Raw genomic sequence first — 19078 nt, forward strand, 5'->3', positions numbered from 1 at the left:
AATATTGTGGTCATGTTAAGCTTGGGTGTTACAACTACTACCACGATTGTTGTTGTCGTGCTACTGCTATTTCTGTGTTACTTCGAGAAAAATCAAAACCCAACACGATGACCACCTTCACGACACCATCTTCCACCCGACACCCTACATCACCACAATTTGATTTTTGGCAACTAGTAAACTTTCTGTTATACATCTCTTTCTATCTATATCTCAATATCTAATCACTCTCTTCTTTATCTAATGTATATACTTATACATATACCATATAGATTAATCATCATCTTTCACCAATTCATCGGCACCCATCACCACCATTCTCTTTTCTATACCTCTTCTAAATCTGTTTTAAAAACCATCAAACACCATATCACAAACCTGTTGTGGCTGTCACCATAATCGTTCGTTTCAGTCTTCGGGCTTAGAACAAGAACTCAATTCGCGTACTGTTTTTCCTTGTTGTTTGAATAACATAAAACCCACCTACTGTGACTTATTCAAACAATTAATCATCTCGAGATTCATTATGTTCATAGAGCAAGAAAGAATGTGAGACAATATAATACACGGTATAGGTTACTTACCTGCATGTCGGCATCGGCTAAATAGTCATCAGAATAACCCAATAACATAATCGTATCATGCTCAGTATAATACAAATTGGTTACTATCACAGCGGTTGACTCTTCAATTATATCCACCAATCCGTCCGTACACCTGGCAAAAGAACAATAGTCAATCCACAAATTCCTTACCTCCTTGATTGTAAATCCTCACCATTGAGACCCACTTGAACACGTCCACAGCCTCACCTTGTTTCTTGTTTCTTACTTCCTTCGAGAACACCACCTTACTGTCGACTACAACTACCGCTACTTTATTTTTTTTTCTTTTATCTTTTCCCTTTTCACTCGACCGGGCTGTTGTTCGAATTATTTTCTTTTGCAATCACTGTTTACTGCTATTGCTATATTAATGATGCTGCTATTGTTTGCATTCGACCCAAAGGAAATCCTAATAGATAAATAAGTTGTAGAATATCTAAAGTGACTTGGGAGTTGGGACATTGCATATTAAAAAGAAAAAGGGACGAGTGGCGACTAATTAATTGGGCTGGAGAATGATATTAAAGATAAAGTAAAGATAGATGTAGGATCCTATGTTATATTAAGAAACAAGAGGGTGCCTAAGACTTTGGATTTTCATGAGATATACATTTAGATATATTTGTGTATTAAGACGTAATTTAGAGTTAAGTTTTATAATAATTTTTTTCGCTGCTTTTGGAAGTCGACAACAAGGAGTGGAGCCGAAAATCCAACACTTAGGAGTTTAAAATTTTAATTTAATTTGAACTTGCAACTAAATTTTTGGACGACTATAATAATAATGATGATGATTCCTTTTACGAAGTTGATGATGATTATGGATAATATGTAAGATGATGGTTAGATAATGATCATGGAAATGGTTAGATGATACATACACGAGGTAACGAGTGATGATGTTAGGAGATGATGATGTAGGAATTATGGCTAGTTAATGATGATACGGGTTATATATTTTAACAGCTGATTTAAATCAGAAAAACTGAAATAGCGTAATGGTTAAGGATGTTATCGGGTTAGCGGGAGGTCGCGGGTTCAAACCCGGACTTGGGCATTTTTTTTAAGGACTACTCCTTTGAGGTAGTTATTACTAATACTCTTATTATTATTATTATTTCATTATTATTATTATTGTTATTTATTATTATTATTATCATTATTATTATTATTATTATTATTATTATTATTATTATTATTATTATTATTATTATTATTATTATTATTATTATTATTATTATTATTATTATTATTACACTAATATAAATATTATACTATTATTATTACTATCATTAAAATGAGCATTAGGATTATTATTACTATTATTATTAGTATTATCCTTAAAATTATCATTTTCATTTATCGTTATAAGTATTATTATTATTTTTTTATTATCATTATTAACATTATTATTATTATTACTATTATTTTTATCACTTTTATTATTATTATTATCATTATTAACATATAACATTTTATTATTAGTATTATCATTATCATTATCATTATTATTAAAAGTATTATCATTTTTATTATTATCATTACTATTATGATTATAGTATTATTATAATTATTATTTTTAACAAACAAATGTTATCTATATAAATATATTACAAGTCAACTAATATTACATATTAATATGTTTGTAACTAATATATTACCATTTATATTGATAAAACTTTAATTAAAATATATATCATATATTTATTATAAGTATAACTATATTTAAAGATACTAATTTTAATAAATTATAAAATATAAGTAAACTTAGTTGATTAAATAGGATATGTGTTAATATATATGCAACTGATATAGGTTCGTGAATCCGAAGCCAACCCTGCATTGTTCAGTCTAGTCGAACGAATATTTTTACTACAAAATATTGTAGAGTGAGTTTCATTTGCTCCCTTTTTAAATGCTTTTGCAATATATATTTTTGGGACTGAGAATACATGCACTGCTTTTATAAATGTTTTACGAAATAAACACAAGTAATCGAAACTACATTATATGGGTGAATGATCGAAGCCGAATATGTCCCTTTTTACATGGTAACCTAAGAATTAGTAAACCAGTCTACTAATTGACGCGAATCCTAAAGATAGATCTATTGGGCCTAACGAACCCCATCCAAAGTACCGGATGCTTTAGTACTTCGATGTTGTTTTTATCATGTCCGAAGGATTTTCCGGAATGATAGGGGATATTCTTATATTCATCTTGTTAATGTCGGTTACCAGGTGTTCAATCCATATGAATGATTTTTGTCTCTATGCATGGGACGTATATTTATGAGAAATGGAAATGAAATTCTTGTGGTCTATTAAAATGATGGAAATGATTATTTATGTTAAACTAATGAACTCACCAACCTTTTGGTTGACACTTTAAAGCATGTTTATTCTCAGGTATGAAAGAAATCTTCCGCTGTGCATTTGCTCATTTTAGAGATATTACTTGGAGTCATTCATGACATATTTCAAAAGACATTGCATTCGAGTCGTTGAGTTCATCAAGATTATTATTAAGTCATTTATAGTTGGATATATTATGAAATGGTATGCATGCCGTCAACTTTCGATGAAATAAAAGTTTGTCTTTTAAAAACGAATGCAATGTTTGTAAAATGTATCATATAGAGGTCAAGTACCTCGCGATGTAACCAAATGTAATGTATTTGTCCAGATGGATTAGGACGGGTCTTTACAGGTGGTATCAGAGCGGTGGTCTTAGCGAACCAGGTCTTGCATTAGTGTGTCTAACTGATAGTTGTTTAGATGCATTAGTGAGTCTGGACTTCGACCGTGTCTGCATGTCAAAAGTTTTGCTTATCATTTAGTGTCGAAAATTACCTACTTATCATCCTTAGGAAATTATCTGCTTATCATCCTTAGTCTAGACACATCTTACTGCATTGATTGCCTGAATAGTGTATAGACAAAATTTATATCTTAGCGTATCTGCTAATTTATATCTTAGCGTATCTATTACGGTAAACTTTGCCTGATATCTTCCATGAATTACTCTGTAATTTAAGGGATCCTGGTACCATATATATCTATGCATATTATGAATTGAGAATACCATCCAACTATCATTTGCTGTCACTAAATGTTTCATACCAAAAATCTTTTCTGTGATTGCGTAAGATGGCCTCTACGAATCGGCCAAGTTCATCTGATTCCGAAGACAGCGTGACGGGAGCGCACCAACCGATCAACTACCGTGATTACTGGAGAAAATGAGGGTGGGTTCGCGACATACTCACCCTATGGAGAAGGGAAGAAGGTACTCCATATCAGGAGCCGAATCTACCGCCTAACATCGGAGTACTCGACCCGCTCACTGGCGAACCTATTCGCAACACTGTTTATACCCTCTTTGCGAGAATTTTTCGTCTTGAGGCTACCATTAACGAAACTAGAGAAGATATCCAACCTCCACCTCACACTAATAACCAGCCAGGGTCAGTAGAAGAAGCCAACGAGCTTCGCACCCGAGTCGTAGTCTTGGAAAATATGGTGCAAAACGTACCAGCTTCAGTAACCTCACCGGCATCAACCGTACCACCAACATCAATACCAGTACCATCAACAACCCAAGTTTCAACATCACCAGCCTCGACATCACCATATGTACCGCGAGCATAATCTTCGTTCTACCTATCGTTCTATCTACTTTATCTTTGTTCTACATATCAATCTACATCGATTATCTTCGTTCTACATGGCGAATATGTAATCTCTAATATTTTGGAGAGTATATATTTTCGTTCTAACGGAAAATCAAATGAGATTAATATCATATTAACTCATTAAATCCATGATTACAGTTGAAGAAAATATATATATGTATGTATATTTTCATAAAAATTGTAATTAAAAATCCTATTGTACAAACTATTAATGATGAGAATATTTTAACGGGTAGGTAATACCCTAGAAATATTTAGATTTCGCATTAATATATTACACTGTACATTCTTCAAATCCGATTCAACAAGTCATTTACTATCCTATATACAGCCACAGATATACGAATTCGTTCACCAAAGAATAACCATGTTCATTCCAATTCAATTTCATATACAAGTTTCTGCCGATAAAAATCCAAGTCAAGATTTGACAAGTGGCATAATGAAGAAAATAATGAATAAAATAAAAATTGATTAGTAACCAATTAATTAACTACATAAAATTTCTTCATCATCTTCTAATCTTAAATATTTTAAATTCTAAGATTATATATTGGACTATTGGACTACTAACATTGGACTACTAACCTTGAATAATTAAAAAGCATTAAAAGAGTAGGAAATATAATTTATAACACATTTTGGTTTAAAATATCGTTAATAAGTTACATTTTCTACAGTTAAACATTTCTTCAAGTTTTCCACTTGATTTCATCTTAAACATCCTTTGTATCTTGACGATTACAATCAGCGTTTAATCATCTAAAAACACAATTCTCTTGAAACCATCTCAGATTGATAACCGATGATTCGGATATGGTAGCATTAAATGCAGAGGAAACAGCAAAATTGTAGATGGTCTAAATGGCCAAAAGTTTGATAATAAAGAATGGAATGTTGGGAACGTCCAATAGAAAATTTGGTACTGAAAAACGAATTGAGCTAACCATGAAGGAGACCAAGGACAAATACAAGGACCAAACCCTATATTCAAAGAACCCAGATAATTCTGGATCCGATGAAATCTTTAGAGAATATCTTGCTCCGTACTCATGATAAAATTTTGCGGAAAATTTTTCTTTATCAACATTCGAATTTAGAAATTCCAAAATATCATCATAAATATCTTCGATATTTCTGAAGATATTTTCATAAATATTCTCATCTGAAATTATCTATATCCTCGTGCTATCTATGTTACATCATAAAAGAAACTGTTTTAGTTTCTATCATTCTGTAAAATTTGAGTTTAAATTATGAATGTTTCTGGAGTAGTGTTGGGAATTTGAAACATGAGTTAGTATAATATAATGATGTCAGGCCAACGTGGTTATATTACAGTAAGTCATGCTGAGTTTCTAATGGAACGTGATGATAGTTCACAGACAATACTGTCATCATGTACCATGTTACACGACTCTTTAATTCTACTTAATCTCTAAGAATATCACGAAAATATTTCCTTGATGTTTCTATTCTTCCGTAATTCCAATAGTTGCTAATAAATCGTGCTATTACGTTCCTTCCTGCTTAGAACATTATGATCAATCGAAACTTCATACTTACAAATTCTGGACCATTATTCGCTTGACTTGGAGTCGAGAAGAAGAAACAAAAGCATGAAGCTTCAAAATGTAAGGAAAAATATAAAGCCCAACAACAACACGGGAATTACAAACCGTGTATATCAATGCGTATAGCAATATAAAGACACGGGAGAATGAAAAATACTATAATCACAAGGTAATAGTATAAGTGAATAGATTCCTCCTGTGGTAGTTGAAAAAGGAGGAATACAGAAGTGATTGTCAGAAAAAGGACAAGGATCAGAACTGGATTAAGCATTTTTTTACAATCTTTAGAAGTGTGGATTAAGGAACAAAGTATAGGAATGGTGGGAAATAATGGAACAGAAGAAGTTTATTTATAGTGGAAATACCAGACAAAGCCATCGAGACAGATGATCGCATTTAATTAAAGAAATCTTAAGTTCCATAAATCTCGAAGAATCAGATCTTATAAATTTCCAAGATTTTCTTTTAAATCTCTTGAATTCCGGAATTCAAACGTGACTACGTCAGAAGCAAAGACGAATCTTTATTTTCTCATTTCACTCTTTTATGATAGCTTTATCCGTACGCTTCACATAATCGAATCGTTTTATCTATATTAATCAATAATGATAAAACTCTATTTATCAACTCATATTCGTCATGAAAACATTTTTATGGTTAACCATGATGACCTTACTCAAATTTCGGGACGAAATTCTTTAACGGGTAGGTACTGTGACGACCTGGAAATTTCCGACCAAATTTAAACTTGATCTTTATATGATTTCGACACGATAAGCAAAATCTGTAATGTTGAGTCTCAAAATTTTTGAACTGTTTTCTTGCATTCATTTAACTTCGACCACTCCTGACGATTCACGAACCATTATTTGTAAATAAACGTGTATACATATAAATATAAATATAAATATAAATATATGTAAATATATAATAACTTAAAATAATAATATACGATATAATTAAATTGTATTAAAATAAATCTATATATATATATATATATATATATATATATATATATATATATATATATATATAGTATATCAAATATAATTATTTAATAATCATAATACTCGATGGACATTTCGATTATTATTTAGAGAAGTTTAATTCGAACTTATGTGATTTTTAAATAAACGGTGATCCAAAAATGAGTGATATAAATTATAGGCTTATTAGAAATGTATTTAGGAGCTACTTGTTAAATTTTAGCACTTTTTATAATTTTACCTGAGATCGAGCGCGGACAGTGAATTTAATTTATATTTAATAATTTTAAATAATTAATGACCGTTTTTTATATAAAATAATGATTAGAATACATAAAGATGTTTAATATAAAAAAAATTGAGATTTTTCTGTGTACTTTTATCCGCTATCAACGGAGCACGAATTTCAGTCCGTAAATGAAATAGTAGATGACGGCTAACAATTTACACGTTTATATTTTAAATTATATTATATTTATTATTATATTATTATTATTAAAATTATTGATCTTTATTTTCAACTGATTGAACGTTAAAAATCGAATATTACTGTTTGCTTTGTTTGTTTGTTAATTATTCTGAGATATTAAAAACGCTCCACTACCATCATAAATATATATCATCTTTCTTTCACTTCTAACTAAACCCAACTCAAATACCACTTTTGAACATCTTGTTCTCCTTCAACATTAATCACCGTCACCCAAAACCAAACCATTTTTATTACTTATGCTCCTATTTCAAATTCATCACCGGAACACCACCACTACCACGATTGTTGTTGCCGTGCTACTGCTATTTCTGTGTTACTTCGAGAAAAATCACAACCCAACACGATGACTGAAATGTCCCGTTCATATTGATTATAAACGTTCCATATTAATTGATTTTGTCACGAGGTTTTGACCTCTATATGAGGCGTTTTTCAAAGACTGCATTCATTTTTAAAACAACCGTAACCTTTATTTTATCGATAAAGGTTTAAAAAGCATTACGTAGATTATCAAATAATGATAATCTAAAATACACCGCTTACACACGACCATTACATAATGGTTTACAATAAGAATATATTACATCAAAAATAAGTTTCTTGAATGCAGTTTTTACATAATATCATACAAGCATGGACTCCAAATCTTGTCCTTATTTTAGTATGCAACAGCGGAAGCTCTTAATAATTACCTGAGAATAAACATGCTTAAAACATCAACAAAAATGTTGGTGAGTTATAGGTATAACCTATATATTATCAAATCATAATGATAGACCACAAGATTTCATATTTCAATATACATCCCATACATAGAGATAAAATTCATTCATATGGTGAACACGTGGTAACCGAAATTAACAAGATGCATATAAGAATATCCCCTATCATTTTGGGAAATCCTTCGGACATGATAAAAACAACATCGAAGTACTAAAGCATCCGGTGCTTTGGATGGGGTTCGTTAGGCCCAATAGATCTATCTTTAGGATTCGCGTCAATTAGTAGATCGGTTTACTAATTCTTAGGTTACCAAGAAAAAGGGGCATATTCAGCTTCGATCATTCACCCATATAATGTAGTTTCATTTACTTGTGTCTATTTCGTAAACATTTATAAAACTGCATGTATTCTCATCCCAAAATATTTGATTTTAAAAGTGGGACTATAACTCACTTTCATAGATTTTTACTTTGTCGGGAAGTAAGACTTGGCCACTGGTCGATTCACGAACCTATAACAAATATGTACATATATATCAAAGTATGTTCAAAATATATTTACACCATTTTAATACGTTTTAATGTTTTAAGTTTATTAAATCAGCTGTCCTCGTTAGTAACCTACAACTAGTTGTCCACAATTAGATGTACAGAAATAAATCGATATATATTATCTTGAATCAATCTACGACCCAGTGTATATACGTCTCAGGCTAGATCACAACTCAAAGTATATATATTTTTGGAATCAACCTCAACCCTGTATAGCTAACTCCAATATTACTGCATATAGAGTGTCTATGGTTGTTCCAAATAATTTATATACTTGGGTCGATATGATATGTCAAAACATTTGCATACGTGTCTATGGTATCCCAAGATTACATTAAAATACATGTATAATACAATATAAGTTAGCTAGGATATGATTTGTATAGAATTGTTACAATATTTCCCGTAGCTACAACAATAAAAAAAAATCCAATCTTGTTTTACCCATAACTTCTTCGTTTTAAATCCGATTTGAGTGAATCAAATTGCTATGGTTTCATATTGAACTCTATTTTATGAATATAAACAGAAAAAGTATAGGTTTATAGTCGGAAATATAAGTTACAAGTCATTTTTGTAAGAGGTAGTCATTTCAGCCGAAAGAACGACGTCTTGATGACCATTTTGAAAAACATACTTCCACTTTCAGTTTAACCATAATTTTTTGATATAGTTTCATGTTCATAAAAAAAATCATTTTCCCAGAAGAACAACTTTTAAATCAAAGTTTATCATAGTTTTTAATTAACTAACCCAAAACAGCCCGCGGTGTTATTACTACGGCGTATATCCGATTTTACGGTATTTTTCGTGTTTTCTGGTTTTAAATCATTAAGTTAGCATATCATATAGATATAGAACATGTGTTTAGTTGATTTTAAAAGTCAAGTTAGAAGGATTAACTTTTGTTTGCGAACAAGTTTAGAATTAACTAAACTATGTTCTAGTGATTACATGTTCAAATCTTCGAATAAGATAGTTTTATATGTATGAATTGAATGATCTTATGAACATCATTACTACCTCAAGTTTAGTAGGTAAGCCTACTGGAAGTGACAAGAAATGATCTAGCTTCAAAGGATCTTGGATGGCTTGAAAGTTCTTGAAGTAGAATCATGACACGAAAACAAGTTCAAGTAAGATTATCACTCGAATTAAGATAGTTATAGTTATAGGAATTGAATCAAAGTTTGTATATGAGTATTACCTTGATTTGGAATGATATCTTACTGTAAACAACAATGATTTCTTGAGGTTGGATGATCACTTTACAAGATTGGAAGTGAGCTAGTAAACTTGGAAGTATTCTTGATTTTATGAAACTAGAACTTGTAGAATTTATGAAGAACACTTAGAACTTGAAGATGGAACTTGAGAGAGATCAATTAGATGAAGAAAATTGAAGAATTAAAGTGTTTGTAGGTGTTTTTGGTCGTTGGTATATGGATTAGATATAAAGGATATGTAATTTTATTTTCATGTAAATAAGTCATGAATGATTACTAATATTTTTGTAATTTTATGAGATATTTCATGCTAGTTGCCAAATGATGGTTCCCACATGTGTTAGGTGACTTAAATGGGCTGATAAGAGCGAATAATTGGAGTGTATATACCAATAGTACATACACCTAAAAGCTGTGTATTGTACGAGTACGAATACGGGTGCATACGAGTAGAATTGTTGATGAAACTGAACGAGGATGTAATTGTAAGCATTTTTGTTAAGTAGAAGTATTTTGATAAGTGTCTTGAGGTCTTTCAAAAGTGTATGAATACATATTAAAACACTACATGTATATACATTTTAACTGAGTCGTTAAGTCATCGTTAGTCGTTACATGTAAATGTTGATTTGAAACCTTTAAGTTAACGATCTTGTTAAATGTTGTTAACCCAATGTTTATTATATCTAATGAGATGTTAAATTATTATATTATCATGATATTATGATATATTAATATATCTTAATATGATATATACACATTTAAATGTCGTTACAACGATAATCGTTACATATATGTCTCGTTTCAAAATCCTTAAGTTAGTAGTCTTGTTTTTACATATGTAGTTCATTGTTAATATACATAATGACATGTTTACTTATCATTTATCATAATTAAACATAGTGTATCAGTATCTTAATATGATTCATATGTATTTAGTAAGACGTTGTTATAACGATAATCGTTATATATATCGTTTCGAGTTTCTTAAATCAATAAACTCAATTTTATGTATATAACTCATAGTTAAAATACCTAATGAGATACACACTTATCATAATATCATGTTAACTATATATATAATCATATATATGTCATCATATAGTTTTTACAAGTTTTAACGTTCATGAATCACCGGTCAACTTGGGTGGTCAATTGTCTATACGAAACCTATTTCAATTAATCAAGTCTTAACAAGTTTGATTGCTTAACATGTTGGAAACACTTAATCATGTAAATATCAATTTCATTTAATATATAAAAACATGGAAAAGTTCGGGTCACTACAGTACCTACCCGTTAAATAAATTTCGTCCCGAAATTTTAAGCAGTTGGAGGTGTTGACGTATCTTCTGGAAATAAGTGCGGGTATTTCTTCTTCATCTGATCTACTCATTCCTAGGTGAACTCGGGTCCTCTACGAGCATTCCATCGAACTTTAACAATTGGTATATTGTTTTGCTTAAGTCTTTTAACCTCACGATCAATTATTTCGACGGGTTCTTCGACGAATTGAAGTTTTTCATTGATTTGATTTCGTCTAACAGAATAGTGAGATCTTCTTTAGCAAAACATTTCTTCAAATTTGAGACGTGGAAAGTGTTATGTACAGCCGCGAGTTGTTGTGGTAATTCAAGTCGGTAAGCTACTTGTAACGACCCGCATTTTTTCGATCATACTATACTTATAAGATTAATATTTACATAAATTAAACCTTGCCAACATGATAAGCAATCCAAATTGTCGAGATTTATATTTCCGAAAAGAGTTTTACGCAACGTTTGACCGTCTAGTTTGACCAATGATATCACGAACTATACAATATATAATAATTATACGTTTGTGTATATATATGTATATATACATATTTAACATGATTAATAAATGTTTTAATATCTCATTTTGTATTAATAACAACAAGTTATAAGTATATTTTGAAACTACTAACTTAAGTTTTCAAAATGATAACAATACGTAACGTTAATTGACATAAATACTTAAGACTTATAATGTTTATACATATATTGTATAAGTAATGTATTTAATCACTTTTAAAGACTTAAATACATAAAATCATATAAGTGTATTCACAAAAGATAGCTATATTTGAATCCTCATTCCATTTTTCACAAAATTTCTATACGTATACCTAGAGTATTTGTACTCGTATCATACCAAGCTTCTATACGTATTTACTAATAGTAAATACACATCAAATCACCACCTAACCCACCCTTGTTACTGCCCTTAGAGCAAGGTAATTGGATTTTGGATGCATGCATGAATTATTACACAAAAATACAACATGTGAACTTGTCCATCATCATCATCATTCACGTTTTTATGGTATATATATACATGATCATTTTGCTTCATTTACTACTTCAATTTCCTAGCTAAAACACACACTCTTTCTTACTCTCTAAACTCCATAACAACCCAGCAAAATTCCATAAAGATCTAGCTTCAAAAACCATACTAAAACACCATAAGAAAACCATACAAAAACACTTCAAGAAAACCCTCCAAGAACACCAACTTACTTCCAATCTTTCATCCACTTCTATCACCCTTTTGATTATAGCTTCTTACTTCTCTTTTACAGCAACTTCATCCAAGGAACTTGAGGTAGAATATATGTTCATAACCTTATTCGATTCATATATATATAGCTATTATATTTTGTGGTATACAAGTTTAACAACAAGAACATAGTTTGAATGTTTTCAAACTTGTTTGCAAACTAAATAGATCCTTCTAACTTAACTTTTAAAATACTTCAAGACCTGTAATATAACTTATGTATATGCTAATTTAACAAGGTAAAACTTGGTTTTTCAAAGTATAAGTATTTTTAGAAAAATGGTCATTAAATGATTTTGTTGTAACGAAAATGATTAACTTCATAAGTTTCACTAAAGTTTGACCTATGCCGTGTGATTTTGAATACAAACTAAGGTATTTACAGTTCATAGTCTTAAAGAGGGACTCGATCCAAGGAGATGGCAAGTTGAATCAACGAAAACGGACTTGTAACGAAGAAACTATGACCGAAACAAAATTGGTTATCCAAGGCTTAAATGACTTCGGGATTCATTGGAAAAATTTACATAAAATCACATACTTCTAAGATAACATGATATTTTATATATATGTACTTATAATTCAATTTTATATGGTTCAGGATCACCCGTAAACAACACGAGAAGATTAATCATAAGATCCCATGATTGTACGCAACACGTCATTTGACAACACCGGTACCATGGGTCAAGATTAATCTCGACCAATACATTTATGATGGGGTTTTACGGGAGTTTTATTTATTTCGTTGGGGGTTGTATTTATTCATTGCGGGTATATTAAACATCTAAAAATGAACCATTAAAAATTGAATTGCTAACCTCGGACTGCTAACTTTCGGACTAAGGAAATATTCAAAGTATTAAAAGTATAACAAGTATATATATATATAACGTTTGTTTAAAATGAAAACATATTGATATATTATATATGGATAGGTTCGTGATATCAACCGGAAGACCGAGTCAAATTATTTATATCATCAAGACAAAAGTGAGTATATAGTCCCACTTTTAAACTCTAAATATTTCGGGATGAGAATACATGTATTTTATGTTTTACGTTATGGACACAAGTAACTGAAAAATATATTCTACGTTGAGTTGTACCACTGGCATACTTCCCTGTAGCTTGGTAACTAATATTTACAGCGGTATTGTAAACGCGAATCCTGTTGATAGATCTATCGGGCCTGACAACCCCAACCGGACTGGACGACCAGTATTCAACGGTTGCACAGTACTTCGTTTTTGTGACTACACTTGGTACGGTGTAGTAAGATTTCATATTAAAGGGAATATGCGACGTGAAAATGTTAAGTATGGTTACCGAGTGCTCAACCACTTAGAATACTTTTATTAAACTGATTATATACGAAATCTTGTGGTCTATATATATATATTGCAGCCGGCATTAAACCTATATCTCACCAACTTTATGTTGACCTTTTTAAACATGTCTATTCTCAGGTGATTTCTAAAGCTTCCGCTGCATCATGTTGGATCTAACCAGGATCTTGCGTACGCATGTTTGTGTCAAAAATAAAACTGCATATCCAAGATGTTGTACTGTAAAATATGCTAGAAACCGTGTTGTTGTCATCATTTGTAAAGTTTGTAAGTCGAAGATTATCGCTAAACGTTAATCTTCTTTTTATTGTCTTAAGCTTGTAACAAAAATAATGGTTATAGTTTGTAATGTATAATATATGCAGTTTTCTTTCAAAAATGTCTCATATAGAGGTCAATACCTCGCAATGAAATCATACGTTATCTAACGCGTTCTTATGGTTAAGGACGGGTTATGACATGTGGTATCAGAGCGGTGGTCTTAGCGAACCAGGTTTGCATTAGTGTGTCTAAACCGATAAGTCGTTAGGATACATTAGTAAGTCTGGACTTTGACCGGGTTTGATTTTAAAAAAAAAAAAAACCATTGCTTATCACTGTTGGTTAAAAATTCATATGTAAATATTATGTAAGTACTAATGGGTTAGTTGTTGTGTGATAGATGTCGGGCTCGAAACTTATTATCACATTCAGCGACTCCGAATCAGAATCTTCAGATTGTGTTTCAGTCATTAACATATCCGATGACGAAAATGGTATTTTTGGGGAAGACTCACAATTTCCAGATGAACCAACTATAGAAATATCGGAAAGTGAACCCGAGGAGGAAAGTGAACCCGAAGAGGAAAGTGAACCCGAAGAAGAAAGTGAACCCGAGGAAGAAATACTAGAAATTACGAAAGAAAAATTCGATCAAGGAAAGAAACGAAAAGCGAATGAATTAGAAAATTCAAATCCCGAACTTAGTGAGAATGACGTAGCACCAATTCCACTCAACACTACCACCCCTATTCCCGCTATTCCTATTAGTGCTATCCCCGCATCTAGTTCTTCGGATCCTCAGCCAAAACGTAGGCAGACAGCTAGGATAAGCGTTAGGCCATTCATTGGAACTAAACGCCCTAGAAAATAGACCGAACGATGCACTGCCGTATTAAGCCATGGAATCATATAATGTTTTGTATAATATTATTAGTGTGGTTTGCTTAAAGTTTGATGTAAGATAAGCATATGTAAAATAGCGAAGTATGAAATGCAATAATTTTCCATGGTTAAGTATTATTTAGATTGTAGTAATTGATTCTGTACTAAGCTATTAAGTATGAACATTAACGGGTAGGTACTACCCAAGATATAATTATAAAACGCTAATAAGAAGAAAAGGCTTTTATAATAATACCTGGTTCATATTATTAACAAGCTATAAATGTACTATAAATACATACTACATCTATAATAATCCATGTGAATAATTATTTTCTTTCATTAGGTAATGGCGCGATTGAACCGAATGACGGAACAAGAAGTCGAGAACTTCATCAACCAGCGAGTCAACGATAGAATGCTATGGGTCGAAGCTGCAAGAGCTACTGCAGTTAATCCAAATCCTCGTGTAGGATGCTCCTACAAGACGTTTCAAGCTTGCAAACCTTCATCATTCAGTGGAACGGAAGGACCTATCGGTTTAACCCGATGGATAGAAAAGATGGAGACGGTGTTCAAAATCAGCGGTTGTGATGAAAAAGACATGACCAAGTATGCATCGTGCACTTTACAAGATAGTGCACTCACATGGTGGAAGAATTATGTGAAGGCGGTAGGAGGAGATGTAGCTTATGATACTCCATGGGAAGAATTCAAAGCAATGATAATCACCGAGTATTGTCCAAGGAATGAGGTTATTAAGTTAGAAGATGAGTTACGAAGTTTGAAGGTGGTTGGTACTGAAATCACCAACTACAACCAGCGATTCATGGAATTAGTTTTACTATGTCCTGAATTGGTCCCAACCGAAGCACGGAAGATTGAAATGTACAAAGGTGGTTTGCCCAAAAAGGTCAAGGCAAACGTTACGGCGTCGAAACCTAAGACAATTCATGAAGCTATAACCATGGCGAACGAGCTAATGGATCAGGTCATTTTGGACAAGAAAGCATTCAATACTGAGGTGAAGGTATTGGGGAACAAGAAAAAGTGGAATGGAGGTTATGATCGAGGTAATCAACAACAACCTTATAAGAAACAAGAAACCACGAAAGGTGCGGGTAGCGGTTCAGGCTTTGGTTACAAAGGACAAAGTCCTTTATGCAACCGTTGTCACAAACATCATTTTGGTTACTGCAGTGTGTTGTGCACCAAATGCAATAGACAGGGACATCTTGCTGAAGATTGTAAGGCTCTCGTTACAAATGCAAATGGTAACAAGACTCCTGCCACCAACGCAAATAGAACTGCTTTGGCTAACATTACTTGTTTTGGGTGTGGAAAACAAGGTCACTATAAGAGTCAGTGCCCGAATCCAGAAAAGAATGGCGGACCTGCACGTGGAAGAGCGTTTGTTATTAATGCTAGAGAGGCACGAGAAGACCCGGAACTTGTTACGGGTACGTTTACCATTAATAACTTATCAGCATCTATTTTATTTGATACTGGCGCCGATAGAAGTTACGTGTGTATAAATTTTTACACTAAATTGAATTGTTCATCATTACCTCTAGATGCTAAGTACTTGATTGAGTTAGCTAATGGTAAGCTAATTAAAGCCGATAAAATTTGTCGTGATTGTGAAATAAATCTAGCCGGAGAAACGTTTAAAATCGACTTAATACCCGTAGAATTGGGAGGTTTTGATGTAATAGTCGGCATGGACTGGATGTCCAAAATAGGAGCGGAAGTTGTTTGTGCTAAGAAGGCAATTCGTATTCCTGGTAAGGATAAAATACCGGTGATGATTTATGGAGAGAAGGGTAATTCAAAGCTAAAACTCATTAGCTGTTTGAAAGCCAAGAAGTGTTTAGAAAAGGGATGTTACGCTATTTTAGCACATGTTAATAAAGTCGAAAAGGAAGAGAAGTGCATCAATGACGTGCCTGTGGCAAGAAATTTTCCCGAAGTTTTTCCGAAAGAATTGCCGGGATTACCTCCATTTAGATCGGTGGAATTTCAAATAGATTTAGTACCAGGAGCTGCACCAGTGGCCCGTGCTCCATATAGACTTGCACCGTCCGAGTTAAAAGAACTTCAAAGTCAGTTAAAAGAATTACTGGACCGTGGATTCATACGACCGAGTACTTCACCGTGGGGAGCTCCAATTTTGTTTGTTAAGAAGAAAGATGGATCTTTTAGGATGTGTATAGACTATCGTGAATTAAATAAGTTAACTATCAAGAATCGGTATCCACTACCGAGAATTGATGACTTATTTGATCAATTGCAAGGATCATGTGTTTATTCAAAAATCGACTTAAGATCGGGCTATCATCAACTACGCGTCAAAGAAGAGGATATTCCGAAAACTGCTTTTCGGACACGTTATGGTCATTACGAATTTTTGGTTATGCCGTTTGGATTGACGAATGCGCCAGCTGTATTCATGGACCTCATGAATCGAGTTTGTAGTCCGTATTTAGATAAGTTTGTTATCGTTTTCATTGATGATATTCTTATCTATTCCAAGAGTGAGCAAGAGCATGAAGAGCATTTAAGGTTGATACTGGAGTTGTTGAGAAAAGAACAACTTTATGCTAAATTTTCTAAGTGTGCTTTCTGGTTGAAAGAAGTACAATTTCTTGGCCACGTTGTTAATAGCGAAGGAATTCAGGTTGATCCAGCAAAAATTGAAGCCATTGAAAAATGGGAGACTCCTAAGACACCAATGCAGATACGCCAATTTTTGGGTTTAGCCGGTTATTATAGAAGGTTTATTCAAGATTTTTCTCGAATAGCTAAGCCGTTGACAGCGTTAACGCAAAAAGGGAAGAAATACGAATGGACCTCGGAGCAGGAGAACGCATTTCAAATACTGAAGAAGAAGTTAACTACGGCGCCTATTTTATCGTTACCAGAAGGGAACGATGATTTTGAAATATATTGTGACGCTTCGCGACAAGGTTTTGGTTGTGTTCTTATGCAACGGAAGAAAGTGATTGCATTTGCATCCCGACAATTGAAGATTCACGAGCGAAATTATACGACGCATGATCTAGAATTGGGAGCAGTCGTGTTTGCATTGAAGATGTGGAGACACTACTTGTATGGGGTTAAATTCACTGTGTTTACTGATCATAAAAGCCTTCAACATATTTTTGATCAGAAACAATTGAACATGAGGCAACGTAGGTGGGTCGAGTTAATAAACGACTATGATTGTGAAATTCGTTATCATCCCGGGAAAGCGAATGTGGTGGCTGACGCACTAAGCAGAAAGGAACGAGAACCAATTCGAGTACGAGCGATGAACATAAAAATTCGCATGAATCTCAACTCACAAATCAAAGAAGTTCAACGAGAAGCACTTACTAAAGAAAATATAGGAAATGAAATAATGAAGAAGTATGAGAAGCAACTCGTTATGCGGGAAGATGGAATTCGATATTTTGCGAATCGTATTTGGGTACCGAAGTTGGGTGGATTAAGGAAGTTGATATTGAACGAGGCACATAAGACAAGATATTCGATACATCCTGGAGTTGGAAAGATGTACCAAGATCTTAAGACGCATTATTGGTGGCCTAATTTGAAGATAGACGTTGCAACATATGTTGGGGAGTGTTTAACTTGTTCTAAGGTCAAAGCAGAACACCAGAAGCCGTCAGGGTTACTTCAACAACCAGAAATCCCAGAATGGAAATGGGATGGTATTACCATGGATTTCATCACGAAGTTACCAAAGACTGCCTGGGGATACGACACCATTTGGGTGATTGTTGATCGTCTCACCAAGTCTGCACATTTCTTGCCTATAAAGGAAACGGATAGAATGGAGAAACTATTACGATTGTATATAAAGGAAGTTGTTTCAAGGCATGGGATACCTATTTCCATTATATCCGATCGTGATAGTAGATTTACCTCAAAGTTTTGGCAATCACTACAGGAGGCATTAGGAACTCGTTTGGATATGAGTACCGCATATCATCCGCAGACCGACGGGCAGAGTGAGAGAACAATTCAGACTCTTGAAGACATGCTCAGGGCATGTGTGATCGATTTTGGAAACGGATGGGATAAATATCTACCGTTAGCAGAATTCTCGTATAATAATAGTTATCATGCGAGCATTGGAGCTGCGCCAT

Source organism: Rutidosis leptorrhynchoides, chromosome 5, assembly GCF_046630445.1.
Source record: "Rutidosis leptorrhynchoides isolate AG116_Rl617_1_P2 chromosome 5, CSIRO_AGI_Rlap_v1, whole genome shotgun sequence".
Lineage (NCBI taxonomy): Eukaryota > Viridiplantae > Streptophyta > Magnoliopsida > Asterales > Asteraceae > Rutidosis > Rutidosis leptorrhynchoides.